The sequence below is a fragment of the Bubalus kerabau genome, chromosome 10, assembly GCF_029407905.1.
Source record: "Bubalus kerabau isolate K-KA32 ecotype Philippines breed swamp buffalo chromosome 10, PCC_UOA_SB_1v2, whole genome shotgun sequence".
In the NCBI taxonomy this organism is placed as follows: domain Eukaryota; kingdom Metazoa; phylum Chordata; class Mammalia; order Artiodactyla; family Bovidae; genus Bubalus; species Bubalus kerabau.
The window spans coordinates 26,216,460-26,234,159 of record NC_073633.1 but is presented as its reverse complement, the minus strand read 5'-3'; the positions used below and the strand labels follow the sequence as shown (position 1 = coordinate 26,234,159).

Sequence of the window (17,700 nt, the reverse complement as noted above, 5' to 3'; positions counted from 1 at the left end):
TCAGTCCATTCAAGAGGGCTGTTCTTTTGCTCTCTGTGCCTCCCCTGATTGACAATCTGCTTTACCTGTACCCTACTCACACAAACCTCCTTACCCCTTAGACCAGAAAGGCTCCACCTGCTAGGAAGGAAAACATCTGCCTTCCTAATGGTTGTTAACCTGAGGGGCTATGAGGGATGTGCCCCAACTGCTGGTTTCCCTGGTAACTGATGAGCCAATCCAATATCAATTCCCCCTATAAATGGTAGCCTCCTTCTACCCGCAGCAGCAAAGATTGCTGTTGTGTCCTGCCTGCCACAAACAGTGGGATATCACTTCAGGAACTTGTTTCAGGTATGGAAGATCTCCTGTCTATTAAATCATTGATATCTCTTGCCACTATCTTGGGGCTATTTCTTTGGTCTTTTGAGGCTGGGCAACTACAAGGCTTGCAGGCCCATGGAATGCAACCCAATGCCAACTTTAAAGGGCCCCAAACAAGTCTACTCTATTCACCCCCGTTTAAATATATATTTATATTTAAAAGACTAGAAGAAAATTATGAGATACCTGGCCAATAATTTCTTGGGCCAATTAATCAAGTGAAAAAAAATAAGAAAAAAAATTTTTTAATTAAGTGGAAAAAATTAACTCTTTGGTCAACCAAGGAGTTGGATTGGGGACCCCAGAGCTTTATTATGTAAAATGGTCAAGATAAAAAGGATGGTTTCTGGACTCCTTGTAAGAGTAAAGCTTGTTGATGGGACCTTAATGGAGAATAAAGTTAAAAGTATAAAAGCTGATAGAATTGAGATAAAAGCTTATGAATATGGCATATTTAAATGGGCTTTATATAAGATGGCTACATCTCTTTGCCTAATTATATTGTGGGATAGACATTACATCTTATTGGGAAGTGCTTTTCTGCCTGGTACTATAGGACAGGGCATATGAATCTGATCCTCAGGAAAATCTAATTAAACACACTAAAGGAAATCAATAGGGTTATCTGGTGGTGGTAATTTAATCACTTAAGTCGTGTCCAGCTCTTTGTTACCCCATGGACACCTAGGCCTGCACGATATAAAGTAAAGACTGGGAGCAATATTCAGGGGCTAATAAAGATGATCACAGAGATTTGCTCTGGATTTAGCCAGTGAATTCAGAAAGAGGACCTTTGTTAAGTGCCTTATGCAAGCTTTTGAATGCATGATAAATTAAACCCTAAAATTCTATAACATAGAACTCTGAATTTCAGTTCAGTTGGAAATCCCATTGATACTAAAAAAGCAATAAAAGAAAATATGGTGGGGCAAATCAATCCTTCAATATCATTTAGGCAGCAAACCACTTCTTTGGAGAATTAAAATATAACCAATAGAATGGGAGAAAATATTTGCAAATGATGTGACTGACAAGGGCTTAATTTCTAAAACATACAAACAGCTCATATGGCTCAATATCAAAAAACAAACAATCCAATCAAAAAATGGGCAGAAGACTTAAATAGACATTTATCCAAAGATACAGATAATCAATAGGCACATGAAAAGATGTTCAATATCCCTACTGCTGCTGCTAAGTCGCTTCAGTCGTGTCTGACTCTGTGCGACCCCATAGACAGCAGCCCACCAGACTTCCTCGCTCCTGGGATTCTCCAGGCAAGAACACTGGAGTGGGTTGCCATTTCCTTCTCCAATGCATGAAAGTGAAAAGTGAAAGTGAAGTTGCTCAGTTGTGTCTGACTCTTAGCAACCCCATGGATTGTAGCCCACCAGGCTCCTCCATCCATGGGATTTTCCAGGCAAGAGTACTGGAGTGGAGTGCCATTACCTTCTCCGAATATCCCTACTAGAGAAATGCAAATCAAAACTACAATGAGGTATCACTTTACACCAGTCAGAATGGCCATAATCAAAAAGTCTACAAATAATAAATCCTGGAGAGAGTGTGGAGAAAAGGGAACCCTCAAAAACTGTTGGTGGGAATATAAATTGGTGCAGCCACTATGGAGGACAATATGGAGGTTCCTTTAAAAAAACTAAAAGTTACCATATGAAGCAGCAATCCCCTCCTGAGCATATATCCAGAGAAAACTCTAACCTGAAAAGATACATGCACCCCGTATTTACAATAGCCAAAACAGGGAAGTAATTTAAATGTCCATTGACAGATGAATGTATAAAGAAGATGTGAGATATATATATATATATATATATATATATATATATATATACAAAGGACTATTAGTCATAAAAAAATGAAATACTGGCATTTGCAGCAGCATGGATAGACCTAGAGATTATCATACTAAGAAAGAAAAAGACAAATATTACTTACTTACAGGTATTACTTATATTTGGACTCTAAAATACAAGTGAACTTATTTCCAAAATAGAAATAGACTCACAGACATAGAAAAAACTTATGGGACTTCTCTGGTGATCCAGTGTTGAAGAGTCTGCCTGCTGATGCAGGGGACACAGATCCGATCCCTGGTCCAGGAGAATCCCACATGCCAAGGCGCAGCTGAACCCTTGAACCACAATTACTGAGCCCATGTGCCACTGGGCTCATAGGTGCCCAGAGCCTAGGGCACTGAAGTGCCCAGAGCCTAGGCTCCACAACAACAGAAGACATCACAATGGGAAGCCCATGAGCTGCAATAAAGAGAAGCCTCCCCTTGCCACAATTAGAGAAAGCCCGCACACAGCAAGGAAGACCCAGCACAGCTATAAATAAATAAGAAAAGAAAACAAATTTATGGTTACCAAAGGGGAAAGAGGAGAGGGGGCTGGGGATTAACACACACCACTATACATGAAATAGACAAACAAGGTCCTATTTTAAACATGTGCTTGTGCGATCAGTTGTGTCTGACTGTTTGCCACACCATGGACTGTAGCCTGTAAGGCTTCTCTGTCCATGGAATTTTCCAGGCAAAATACTGAAGCAGGTTGCCATTTCCTCCTCCAAGGGATCTTCCCTACCCAGGGATCAAACCCGCATCTCCTGCATTGGCAGGCGTATTCTTTGCCACTCTGTACCTGGGAAGCCCTACTATATAGCTAGCATAGGGAACTATATTCAGTATCTTGTATTAACCTGTAGTGGAAAAGAATCTGAAAGAATACATATGCATAACTGAGTCACTTTGCTGTATATCAGAAACAACATGGTAGATCCACTATACTTCCAATTTAATAAAAGCTTCCCTGAAACCCACTGGGGACTTTGAATCTTTTTAGCCTCCCCATTCTCCTTGCTTGGCCTTGCAATAAACCTTTCTCCACTCCAAATTCTGACAAACTCTTCTCCACTCCAAACTCTTAGTTTGGCCTCTCTCAGAGTCCATAAAGCATAATTCTCAGCTCTTAGGCTGGGTATCTTTTCATTCAACACACTTTAAGGCAGTTATCCTAAGGATAAAACTATGGTTTTTGCAGTAGTCATGTATGGATGTGAGAGTTGAACTATAAAGAAAGCTGAGTATAGCAGAATTGATGCTTTTGAACTTTGGTGTTGGAGAAGACTCTTGAGAGTCCCTTGCACTGTAAGGAGATCCAACCAGTCTATCTTAAAGGTAATCAGTCCTGAATATTCATTGGAAGGATTGATGCTGAAGCTGAAACTCCAATACTTTAGCCACCTGATGCAAAGAACTGACTCATTGGAAAAGACCCTGATGCTGGGAAAGATTGAAGGCAGGAGGAGAAGGGGCCAACAGAGGATGAGATGGTTGGATGGCATCACTGACTCAATGGATATGAGTTTAAGTAAGCTCAAGGAGTTGATGATAGACAGGGAAGCCTGGTGTGCTGCAGTCCATGGGGTCGCAAAGAGTCAGACACGACTGAGCAACTGAACTGAACTGATCCTAAGGACATAACTGAAGATAATGTGTACAGACTTAATGAAAAGGATAACATTTTATACAAAAGTAAAAAACTGGAGTCAGCTAAATGCTAGCAAAAAATGACTAGTTTATATTATAACTTAGGAAAAGGAGTACATCAAGGCTGTATATTGTCACCCTGCTTATTTAACTTCTATGCAGAGTACATCATGAGAAACGCTGGGCTGGAAGAAGCACAAGCTGGAATCAAGATTGCCAGGAGAAATATCAATAACCTCAGATATGCAGATGACACCACCCTTATGGCAGAAAGTGAAGAGGAACAAAAAGCCTCTTGATGAAGGTGAAAGAGGAGAGTGAAAAAGTTGGCTTAAAACTCAACATTCAGAAAACGAAGATCATGGCATCTGGTCCCATCACTTCATGGGAAATAGATGGGGAAACAGTGGAATCAGTGTCAGACTTTATTTTTGGGGCTCCAAAACCACTGCAGATGGTGACTGCAGCCATGAAATTAAAAGACACTTACTCCTTGGAAGGAAAGTTATGACCAACCTAGATAGCATATTAAAAATCAGAGACATTACTTTGCCAACAAAGGTCCATCTAGTCAAGGCTATGGTTTTTTCTGTGGTCATGTATGGATGTGAGAGTTGGACTGTGAAGAAAGCTGAGCACCGAAGAATTGATGCTTTTGAACTGTGGTGTTGGAGAAGACTCTTGAGAGTCCCTTGGACTGCAAGGAAATCCAACCAGTCCATTCTGAAGGAGATCAGCCCTGGGATTTCTTTGGAAGGAATGATGCTAAAGCTGAAACTCTAGTACTTTGGCCACCTCATGCGAAGAGTTGACTCATTGGAAAAGACTCTGATGCTGAGAGGGATTGGGGGCAGGAGGAGAAGGGGATGACAGAGGATGAGATGGCTGGATGGCATCACTGACTTGATGGATGTGAGTCTGAGTGAACTCCGGGAGTTGGTGATGGACAGGGAGGCCTGGCGTGCTGCGATTCATGGGGTCACAAAGAGTCGGACACGACTGAGCAACTGAACTGAACTGAACTGAACAGATAATGGGATGTTATATAGCCATTAATAATCATGCACAGGGGAATAGTTAATGACATGAAAATATATTCACAATGCCCTAAAAAAAAAAAGAAAGCTTAAAAATAATCTAAAGTATATAATAATCCATTTTTTAATTTAGAAATTAATAGACATAGAAAGTGGCTTTCCTGGTAGCTCAGCTGGTAAAAAATCCACCTGCAATGCAAGAGACCCTAGTTCAATCCCTGGGTCAGGAAGATCTCCCGGAGGAGGGCATGGAAGCCCTCTCCAGGATTCTTGCTGGAAGGAGAATTCCCACAGAAAGAGGAGCCTGGCAGGCTACAGTCCTTGGGGTCGCGAAGAGTTGGACATGACTGAGCAACTCAGCACAGCATAGCACAGGCATAGAAAAGCTCTGAGAGGCCATCATCAAAATGGTAACAAAGATGGCTTTGAGTGATTTCTATTCTTTTCCTTTGTGACCTATATATCTTCATTTTCCATAATAGATATATAGCTTTTCCAAGCAAACTTCCATTTTTATTAATAGTATATACTTTTCTCACACCTCCTAGGAGGCACTAGTGGTAGAGAACACGCCTGCCAATGCAGCAGACATAAGAAATGAGGGTTCGATCCCTGGGTTGGGAAGATCCCCTGGAGAAGGAAATGGCAACCCACTCCAGTATTCTTGCCTAGAGAATTCCATGAAAAGAGGAGCCTGGCAGGCTACAGTCCGTAGAGTTGCAAACAGTCAGACACAACTGAAGCAACTGAATACACACAGTCCACTTTTCTCACAGGGCTGCTATGAGGATACAATAGATAATGCACCTGAGAAGCACTTTTAGTATTGAAAAGCACCATACAAATATTGGACTTCCTGGTGGCTCATCAATAAAGAATCTGCCTGCAATGCAGAAGCCTCAGGAGGCACAAGTTCGATACCTAGTTCTGGAAAATCCCCTGGAGCAGGGCATGGCAACCCACTCCAGTATTCTTACCTGGAGAATCCCATGGACAGAGGAGCCTGGTGGGCTACAATCCATGATGTCGCAAAAAGTGGGACACTACTGAAGCAACTTAGCACAGACGCACATAAATATTATGACCTACTCTACCTAAATCGGGGCTTCTCTCATAGCTCGTTAGTAAAGAATCTGCCTGCAGTGCAGGAGGAGACCCGGGTTCAATTCCTGGGTTGGGAAGATGCTCTGGAGAAGGAAATGGCAATCCATTCCAGTATTCTTGCCTGGAAAATCCCATGGACAGAGGAGCCTGGCGGGCTACAGTCCATGGGGTTGCAAGAGTCAGACACGACTTAGTGACTAAACCACCTCTTTCCCACCATTCATACATAGAATCTGTCTTCCTGTTTGAAATCTCCTTCCTTACAGTCTCTAGGTCATCTCCACATCCATTGACCACCAGACAATTAATTCTTCCCACATTTCTTCAGCCATCTTACCTTTGGCTTTTTTTTTTTTTTTGGCTGCCGAGTTCAGCTTGCAGGATCTTAGCTCTCCATCCAGGGATTGGACCTGGCCAGCCCTCAGCAGTGAAAGCACTGAGTCTGAACCACTGTACCGCCAGGAAATTCCTAGGCCTTCATTCTTTAACAGATTCTCACATAGTTAGCAAACCTTGGTGCTCTATCCTTTTTCATATATAATAGATTATTAAAAACCCAATGATATTATTCTAGTGAAGGGTCACGTTTCCATTTATTCTTTTCCCAACCCTTTCCATCATTACTCTGCTTTGTCTCTTCATATCCTAGCCTCTCCACCATGTTCACCACCCCCATTCCATTATAATCTGCCTAAGCCTGTAACTTCTCCTTTTCTTTCATTCATTCCTTCATCTATTCATACAAAAAATATTGATTGGTTACTTGATATGCAACAATCAATGACTAGTTGCTGGACCATAAAGATGAATAAAATACAAAGGAGGTGGGAAGAAGGACAGCATAGGTGTCAGATCAGTAAAGACTCAGAGGTGGAAAAGAGCATGTCATTCCAGAGACCTAGTTTTATTAGACAGTGAGTGCTGAATGAGGAACTGCTCTTCCCAGAACTGCTGCTTTTAGGAATCTGCTAGAAACTACTACTCATCCAGACCTCACAGCCCAGAATCAGTTGGGGAGCACCACTGCCAGTGTGAACACTCACGTCCAGGAAGCTCACACATCCACTTACCAATGCTGCCAAAAGAGAAGGGGGTAAATGCCTGGGCTTCTCTTCTGCTTTCCACTCTTGCCAAGTGCCACCATTGGCAGAACATAAACTGCAGCAAGAACCATGAGAGCAAGGGCATTTGGTGAATACTGTTCCCGGGTTTCTAGACTTATTGATACAAAAAAAAAAAAACGGGCGGAAGAGGCTCTGACTGCCCAGGGCACCCTTCCCCCAAGCCCTTATTACAATTTCGTTCTTTCCTCCAGAGTACTTCAGGATGCTGGATTCTGCATGTATTTCGTTCAGCCTCCGATTATCACAGCTGCTTTGTTATTCCAACTAGGTTGTGAGACTCTAAGAAGAAAGTCCTCTTGTTTGAATCCTTTCTTTGAATCCCCTCAATGCTTGGCAGGCATATTGCTTTACGTTCGGGAAGACAGACAATACATATTTGCAAGTAGCTGCAAAGTTGAAACTTGAATTTTGACCTTCTGGCTCCCAATTCAGAGTTCCACCCAACAACACTCACTCTTTCTTCATTAACAAGAGGGTTTTTTTTTAATGGGTGTTAAGTACAAGTTTGAAATTGCTTGGTTCAGTTTTGCTTGGCAGAGAAATTCCTCTAGAGTAAAAAGAACTGAATAGACCACAATGATTGAAAAGCTGTCAGCAGACACTGGTTCAGATTAGTGGTACATTAGTACCTATGAAAGCAGTTCCAGCTTCCTGGGGAGGTAATGATGGAAACATAAATGGAACTGAAGAAAACAGCAGCTAAACCCAACCAGCTATTTTTCTAAAATAGACTAACTCAATCTCATCTATCTCAAATTAATGGAGAAGCAAATAGAAGTGATCTCTCTACATTTTTAGTAGTAAGCTCACAATAGAAGAATCAAGACAAAAAAGCTGATGAGATTTATTACAGAATTTTTTAGTTAAGAATGAATCTGCAGCTTAAGATGATAATAACAATCACAACTGCAAACTGATCTTTATTGGGTGCTTCTCATATGCAGGAACCAATCTAAGAATTGTGTGTTGGGGACTTCCCTGGTGGTCCAGTGGCTAAGACTCCGTGCTCCCAACACAGGGGGCGCAGGTTCTGTTCCTGGCCAAGGAACTAAATCTGACAAGCGGCACCTAAGGAACCTGCACGCCATGACAAAGACTGCAGATCCCGTGTGCAGCAACTAAGACCCAGCACAGCCAAATAAATAATTTTTCTTATTAAATAAAATAAAAACCTCATGAGAGCCCCAGGTAGTACTTCTACAGATGAGGGAACTAAAGCACAGAAAAGGTAACTGACATGCCTAAAGACACACATCTAGTAAGCAGTGTTATCAGGATACACACCCAGGCAATCTGAGATGCTTCTCAGGCCTAGCCACTGTTCTACGCAGCCAGAAATGCGAGACCTGGCCAGTTATCTCCCACTGTTAGAAATTCAAAAAAAAAGAAAAAAAAAGAAATTCAAACTACATCTTTCAGATTGTCAGTAATGACTATAACAAACAAATCACTGTAATTAACATTACTCTGGTTCATTAACTTGTTAATTACTATCACCTGTTTACACATGAACCAAAGCATCTCACATATATAACTTTATAACATTAGATAAATGTCATTTAACTTGTCTGAGTTTGATCCCAGACCATCCAACTCTTATTCTTTCTAGTTTATTAAACAAAAATGTGGAAGAGAATCTGCCAAGGAGTTCTCTAAGTTTGCTAATAAACAAACAAGGCAATGAAAGTGGTTGGACCAGATTTAAGTTGAGGAAGATCACACAGTGCTCCTCTGCCCTCCAGAGGCCATTCTGACTCCAGCCTGGCTCAGGAGCCTGGGAATTTCAAGCAGCTTGCGAATTCTAGCCTGACCACAAGGCATCTGGGAAGACCAAATTGATTCCAAAACCGTCCTAAAATGTGCATTCCACTTCAGGATAGACCTGAAAACCTATCTTCCAACCCACTCCAACCAAACCCAGCCTTCCTATGGCAAGCTCACACTCTGGTTCCTATCAGTGCTCCTGCCCCATTCTCGCTGGGAAACTGACTTGAGCTCTATCTAAGGCCCAACAGGAGTGGTGACTGTTTATCCTTCACCACATTTTCTTCCCCACCTGCTGCTGCTGTTTCTCTTTCCCCTATTCTCAGTAAACAATGCTTAATCCTGCAACTGTTCAGTTCAGTTAGTCACTTTAAATCCTTAAATTACCCAGCACCCTGGGATTCTTAAGGGGCTAAACCCAGTGGGTATAAGTTCCTAAAGAGAGTTGAATTCTTATTAAGGAGCCATATCAATATGGCTCTTTGGCCACCTCATGCGAAGAGTTGACTCATTGGAAAAGACCCTGATGCTGGGAGGGATTGGGGGCAGGAGGAGAAGGGGATGACAGAGGATGAGATGGCTGGATGGCATCACTGACTCAATGAACGTGAGTCTGAGTGAACTCTGGGAGTTGGTGATGGACAGGGAAGCCTGGCGTGCTGCGATTCATGGGGTCGCAAAGAGTCGGACACGACTGAGTGACTGAACTGAACTGAAGAGTTAAAATAACAAGATGGCTCTTCCTCTCCCTTCTTCCCTGCACTTCCTTATTGATCTTTTGAAGGTGGCAGTGTGGCTGCCAAAATAACCACAGGGGAAAGTACAAACCAAAGCAGATGCTGGCCAAGGAGATGGCATCAGGGCTGGGACTGAGAAGCTGGCAGGACCAAGAAGAAGGTCAGCCAAGAAGGCAGTCTTTGTGGTTGGGAGATTGGTTATAAACAATGAGAAATAAGCAAATATATGATGATAAGAGCCCAGTTTACAGAGCCTGAGGAGGAATTTACACATTTGGAATGGAGGAACACTAGAAAAAAACTGGAGGCATTGGATTGGAATTGGAGATGTTGGTGTGAACTCATACTTGATACAATAAATAGATGAAAGAAGACTGGATGGATAGATAGATAGAAATAATCAGTGGATCCTTGTGATACATAGTTATAAGCATACTAAACACCAAGATCTTGGTTTCTAAATACCATTCTCCACTAAAAGAAACCAGGGCAGGGGAGGGATAAATTAGGAGATTGGGACGCAGTATGTAAACACTGCTGCTGCTGCTGCTGCTGCTAAGTCGCTTCAGTCCTGTCCGACTCTGTGCGACCCCATAGATGGCTGCCTACTAGGCTCCCCCGTCCCTGGGATTCTCCAGGCAAGAACACTGGAGTGGATTGCCATTTCCTTCTCCAATGCATGAAAGTGAAAAGTGAAAGTGAAGTCACTCAGACAGGTCTGACTCTTAGCGACCCCATGGACTGCAGCCTACCAGGCTCCTCCGCCCATGGGATTTTCCAGGCAAGAGTACTGGAGTGGGGTGCCATTGCCTAGATATAAAAGATATCTAATAAGAACCTACTATATAGCACAGGGAACTCTACTCAGTACTCTGTAATGACCTATATGAGAATAGAATCTAAAAAAGAGTGGATATAGATATATAGATATATATAAAATGATTCACTTTACAGCATAAACTAACATTGTAAATCAACTACACTCCCAACAAAAATTAATTCTAAAATAATAAAAAATAAAAGGAACCAGGGCTCCTCGAAGAAATAACTGATTCCAGGACTAGGGCATAAATGAGTTTGGAACATTCTATTGTATCAGAAAATAAGGAAGTGCTCAAAGAACACTTTGATATGTCCAAAAGACATGGGAGTCAGCTTGAGTGGGTTCACACTAGCCAAAACTGGAACATTCTGATCATTATAATAATGACAGTACCAGATCCTAATGCATTGACTAACATTAATACATCCATGATTCATTCCATACTGATATAAATAAATGAATGAATGAATAGGTGAATAAGAAAGAAGGGAAAGAGCTTTATGACAATTAAATCTTATCTAATCACATAGAAAGAATGATTGACTTTTAAAAATCAACATGTGGCAACCATGATATTAATGGCTGGTTTAGGCAGGAGTCATCAATGGATCCCACTCCAGTGTTCTTGCCTGGAGAATCCCAGGGACGGGGGAGCCTGGTGGGCTGCTGTCTATGGGGTTGCACAGAGTCGGATACGACTGAAGTGACTTAGCAGCAGCAGCAGCATCAATGGATACTAAGATTGGAAAGGTTTGATGAGGAACAGGATATTGAATAGTCTTGGGACTCTCTCCCCAGAAAACACTATTAAATTACAAATGGGAAAATGATGACTTCACAGTAGAGAAATTTAATAGTACTGTAGCAACTTAGCCCAGAGAAGGCAATGGCACCCCACTCCAGTACTCTTGCCTGGAAAATCCAATGGATGGAGGAGCCTGGTAGGCTGCAGTCCATGGGGTCGCTAAGAGTCGGACATGACTGAGCAACTTCACTTTCACTTTTTCACTTTCATGCATTGGAGAAGGAAATGGCAGTGTTCTTGCCTGGAGAATCCCAGGGACGGGGGAGCCTGGTGGGCTTCCGTCTATGGGGTCGCACAGAGTCGGACACGACTGAAGCGACTTAACAGCAGCAGCAGCAGCAACTTAGCCGGGTGATTATGCTTAACCTCATTAGCAATGGGACAGGTTGACATCACATGTTTCCTGATGTGATTCACTGAGATGAGCACGGCACCAGTTCAGAGGTTTCTCCTGCCAAGAACGCATGGCGAGTCTGGACATGAGGAAGCGTCAGACAAGCCCCAGTCAATAGTGCTAACAGAATGAAACGTGTATAGACTTTAAAACTGTCAAGGTCATAAAAAACAGCGAAACATTAAGGAACTATTCTGGGTTGCAGGAGCCTAAACAGACATGACAAATAAATGCAACATTATACTGGATTGGAGTCTAGACCAGAAAAAAGAGGGAGAGAATGGGATAGTTGTCAAAATTTTAACAGGGTCTATGGATTGAATAATAGTGCTGTATCAGTGTTGATTTTCTGACTCTGGTTAGTTATAGTCCTATCAGAAAGTGCTCTTATTTGGGGGAAATAGACTGTGGTATTTAAGGGATGGGTCATTGTTCTCCAACTTGTTCTCAGAAAAAGAATCATCATATACATTAAAGAGAGAGAGAAATGTGGTAAAATGTTAAAAAATAGGGACTCTAGGAAGAGAGAAAATGGAAGTTTTGTATACTGCTCTTGCACCTTTTCTCTCAATTTGAAATTATCTCAAAATAAAATATTTTCAAATGAGATGCCATAATGACTAAATTAAAAAGACTGATAATGCCTAGTGCTGCCGAGCCTGTAGCAGAACATATTTTACTGATAGAGGTATATACTGCGACAACTACTGTGGAGAACTATAAGGCGGTACCCACTAAAGTTGTCATAATATACCCTGTGTGTGTGTGCTCAGTCGCGTGTGACTCTGATGAGACCCCATGAACTTGCAGCCCGCCAGGCTCCCCTGTTCATGGAATTTTCCAGATAAGAATATGGAGTGAGTTGCCGTTTTCTACTCCAGGGGATCTTTCCAACTGAGGGATTGAACCCCATGTCCCCTACGTTGGCAGGTGGATTCTATATCACTGAGACACCTAGGAAGCCCCTCATGACCCAGTAATTCTATTCCTAGGTATATTCCCCAAAAGAGATGACCACATAAGTACATTACACATATAAGAAGATTCAGCCAGCGCTATTTGTGATAGCCAAAAACTAGGGGGGAAAAATCTCTATTAAATATCAATTACTGCCCAAAAAATTACCCCAAAAGTTAGAACCTAATTAACATAGCAGTAATATCTCATTTATCTAACTGTAACCCCTTCAGCTATGACAAACCTAGGCAATGTATTAAAAAGCAGAGTCATTACTTTGCCAACAAAGGTCCGTCTAGTCAAAGCTATAGTTTTTCCAGTAGCCATATACAGATGTGAGAGCTAGATATTAAAGATGGCTGAGCATCAAAGAATCGATGCTTTCAAATTGTGGTTCTGGAGAAGACTCTTAAGAATTCCTTTGACTGCAAGGAGATCAAACCAGTCAATCCTAAAGGAAATCAGTCCTGAATCAGCAACTTATTGGAAAAGACTCTGATACTGGGAAAGATTGAAGGCAAAAGAAGAAGAAAAGGACAGCAGAGGATAAGATGGTTAGATAGTATCACTGACTCAATGCACATGAATTTGAACAAACTCCAGGAGACAGTGGAGGACAGAGGAGCCTGGAGTGCTGCAGTCCATGGGGTTGCAAAGAGCCAGACTTGATTTAACAACTGAACAACAACAACGTAGACATTAATATCTTGCAGATTCCATAACTCAGGAATCCAGTATGGCTTCTTAGCTCAGTCTGTCATGATGCTGCAGTCAAGATGTCAACCAGGCCTGCAGTCATCTCAAGGTTTGCCTGGGGCTGAAGAATCTACTTTCAAACTCACTCATCTCTTATCACTTGGACTTCTGCAGAGAGCTACCTCAAGTCATGGCATTGATTTCCCCCAGGTAAGTAGCCAAACATCCTTGAATGTGAAGTCAAGTGGGCCTTTGGGGACATTTATGGGCTATATGAAGGTCAGGAAGCAACAGTTAGAACTGGACATGGAACAACAGACAGGTTGCAAATAGGGAAAGGAGTACGTCAAGGCTGTATATTGTCACCCTGCTTATTTAACTTATATACAGAGTACATCATGAGAAATGCTGGAATGGATGAAGCCCAAGCTGGAATCAAGATTGCTGGGAGAAATATTAATAACCTCAGATATGCAGATGACACCACCCTGATGGCAGAAAGTAAAGAAGAACTAAACAGCCTCTTGATGAAAGTGAAAGAGGAGAGTGAAAAAGTTAACTTAAAGCTCAACATTCAGAAAACTAAGATCATGGCATCTGGCCCCATCACTTCATGGGAAATAGATGGGGAAACAGTGGAAATAGTGGCAGATTTTACTTTTTGGGGCTCAAAAATCACTGCAGATGGTGACTGCAGCCATGAAATTAAAAGATGCTTGCTCCTTGGAAGGAAAGTTATGACCAACCTAGACAGCATATTAAAAAGCAGAGACATTACTTTGCCAACATAGGTCCATCTAGTCAAGGCTATGGTTTTTCCAGTAGTCATGTATGGATGTGAGAGTTGGACTATAAAGAAAGCTGAGTGCAGAAGAATTGATGCTGTTGAACTGTGGTGTTGGAGAAGACTGTTGAGAGTCCCTTGGACTGCAAGGAGATCCAACCAGTCCATCCTAAAGGATATCAGCCCTGGGTGTTCTTTGGAAGGAATGATGCTAAAGCTGAAACTCCAATACTCTGGCCACCTCATGAGAAAAGTTGACTCATTGGAAAAGACTCTGATGCTGGGAAGGATTGGGGGCAGGAGGAGAAGGGGACGACAGAGGATGAGATGGCTGGATGGCATCACCGACTCAATGGACATGAGTTTGAGTAAACTCCAAGAGTTGGTGATGGACAGGGAGGCCTGCCGTGCTGTAGTCCATGGGGTCACAAAGAGTCAGACATGAATGAGTAACTGAACTGAACTGAAGCAGACTAAGAAAGAGAACCCATTATGGAAGCCAAGTTGTTTTATAACTTAATCTTAAAAGTGAAATTCCATCACTTTTTTCCTATTCACTAGAAGCCAGTCGCTGGATCTAGCTCACACTCAGGGAGAGAGGATTACACAAGGTGATAAATAACAGGAGGTAAGGATTACTAGCAGCCATCTTAGGGACTGTCTACCACACAACTCAAATGTCCAACAGTGGTATAACAGGTAAATTAATTATGGTCTATTTAAATACAGTTAAATATTAAAGAAAACTATAGCTACTTGCATCAAGAAATGACTCACAGGCAAAATGCTGGGAAAAAAATAAGCACACACACAAAATAATCATATGGTATGATTCTAATTATATAATATGGAAAAAAAGGCAAAACTAATCTGTGACAATACAAATTGTATAAAGGTTGCCTTTGCAGAGGAAGGGCTTCCCTAATAGCTCATTTGGTAAAGAATCCGCCTGCAATGCAGGGGACCCCAGTTTGATTCCTGGGTTGGGAAGATACCCTGGAGAAGGGAAAGGCTACCTACTCCAGTATTATGACAGGGAGAATTCCATGGACTGTATAGTCCACAGGGTCACAAAAAGTCGAACATATCTGAGTGACTTTCACTCACTCACTCACTTGCAGAGGAAGGATGGCCTAATGACTAGGAAAGTTGCTTCCAGAATGTCAGTAATGGATCATGACTACATTGGCGGGGGGGTGCGGGGGTGGTAATTTCATAAAACTGGAGAATCTGCTGGTATACTTTTGGTGTCTGCACTCTTCCGTATGCTTACTATACTTCATTTAAAGGTTTTACTTTAAAAAATTAAGTCCTCAAAATTCAGAATTGTATTTATTTGGTAACTTTTTATTTTGATATAATTTTAAGTTTACAGGAAATTCGCAAGACTCATGCAAAGCACTCCAATATTCACCAAGATTCACCAAGTGTTTACATTTTGCCCCATTTGCTTTATTATTCTTTCTTTTAAATATTTACTTTCCACTACATACATTTACGACTGAGCGACTTCACTTTCACTTTTCACTTTCATGCACTGGAGAAGGAAATGGCAACCCACTCCAGTGTTCTTGCCTGGAGAATCCCAGGGACGGTGTGGAGCCTGATGGGCTGCCGTCTATGGGGTCGCACAGAGTTGGACACGACTGAAGCGACTTAGCAGCAGCAGCAGCACATACATTTAGGGGACTTCCCGGTGGTAAGAAGTGGTAAAGAATTATGATGGCTCAATGATAAAGAATCCATCTACAATGCAGGAAATGCAGGAGACTCAGGTTTGATCTCCAGGTTGAAAAGATCCACATGGGTGTGGCAACCCACACCAGTATTCTTGCTGGGAAAATCCTGATTTTTATATATTTATTCATTAACTTGTGTACATCAGTATGCATTCACAGATTCTTATTCTAGTTAGTGGATTATGATGTTACTATCCTTAATTCTGAGATTCTAATTGTTCTCCATTTGGCTATTCAGAGATCTAAGCTAAATTCTTGACCTGATTTATTTATTACCAGCCAAGTGACCTTATATTCTGAAATTCCCTCATAATGTAATAAAAGTAGATTGTGAGTTTGGACTTCACAATGTACCCAAGTACAACAAATATATAGGGGAAAGGCAGTACAACATAAGAAAAGAGGGAAAATTAGAGCAAGGCTATGAACCATAAGTTGAGAAATCTCCCTAGTTTTTATCTTTAAGTTTCAGTAATAAATGGTGAGCTCAAACTAAATGAAAAGAACAGGGATGGGTTTTTAAGGCTCTGTTAAAATATGCCATTTTTGAAATCAGGAATAAACAGTAGTTAAAGTTCACAGAGAAATAACTTCAGGCTTCTATTTTCTTTGTTGTAAAAGCTCCCTTTTCCATTTTCATTTGTCGGACACAACTGAGCGACTAACACACAAGGCTTCGTGATAAGTATCAACTAACAATAGTAAGAACTAGAAGTTCGCCTACAACTCAGCACAATACAAAAAGAAATTGTTTATAAGACCGGGTTGTTTTTTCCCAGTAGGATGTTTTTAAGTAATTGCTCTTTATTTATGGAGAGACAATTCTTCTCAAGTCAACGAGCTCTATTTTCTGCATCTTGAACAACAAACAAAATCTCTAAGAAGCATTCTACCTTTCAAAATCTAGATTATGCTAAATAACTCCTACATTTACGAATAAAAGCCTGTCAAAGAAAGTGGGGCTTCTCACATTGAACATTGGGAGCTGGCACCAAACACCTCCAGCACTCTAAAAACCCGACAAGTAAAATCAACACACACCATTAGGAAATGAAAAGCAAAAATCAGAAGAGAGAGTTTGACCATTGCCCCAGCAATGGAATTAATCTATCAGAGAGATTAGAAATTGAAAGATTTCAACAGAGAATTATAGAATTGGAAAGGTAAGCTCTGTTTAGGGAAAATACTACATAGGGAGCATTAATCTCTTATAGGATTGGTTACTTTAACCAGCCTTGGACACAATCAAATACCTAGACTTTCAAGAGAGGAAGCTTTGACATCACTGCACAGCATCCTACAAAGCCTAATGAACGGCAACTGGCTTCTGGTAACACCCACAACCACTTCATGACCCCTTCAAACTGCGAAATGGAAATGGAAATTAGGCTCAATGACATTTAGTCATCCAAACTGTTTTGAAAAGTTTAGAACAAAAAGATGAGAAGAAAATCATATGTTGTGCTATGAAAATCAAGAGAAGAGAGTTTTAGAAAAAAGGGAGATCAACAGTGTCAAATACCACAGAGGAGCTAAAACAGGGAGGGCTGGGAAAAAGCACTTTTGCCTTGTGATTAAGAAGCCAGGACTGCTATTCAATGAGCAATTTGAATCACAGGGACAGAAGTTGAAGGAGCAGGAGGAGTCAAGAGAGTAGAACCAGGAGCGACTGTGCATTAGAAAATAGAGTTTCATTCTTAAACCAGCAACAATAAAAGGATTAGAAAAGAGGCTAAGAGTTCCATCGAAGTCAAACAAAGGTTTTTGGTGTGTGTGTGTCTGTCTGTATGTTCCAACACAGGGAAGAAAGATTATGTATACAAGCAGAGGAGAGAAGAGGAAATTAAAAGTTCTCAAGTTAG

The 17,700-nt window shown here is 41.4% G+C and overlaps 1 long non-coding RNA gene across 1 annotated transcript; it reads left to right on the top strand.

Moving 5' to 3' along the window:
• Positions 1-263: 263 nt before the first annotated feature.
• Positions 264-16,881, top strand: LOC129621083 (uncharacterized). The gene is made up of 3 exons (XR_008699005.1): positions 264-333; positions 13,333-13,525; positions 16,460-16,881. It is a non-coding gene; the product is annotated as an uncharacterized LOC129621083 (long non-coding RNA).
• The last annotated feature ends 819 nt before the right edge of the window (positions 16,882-17,700 follow it).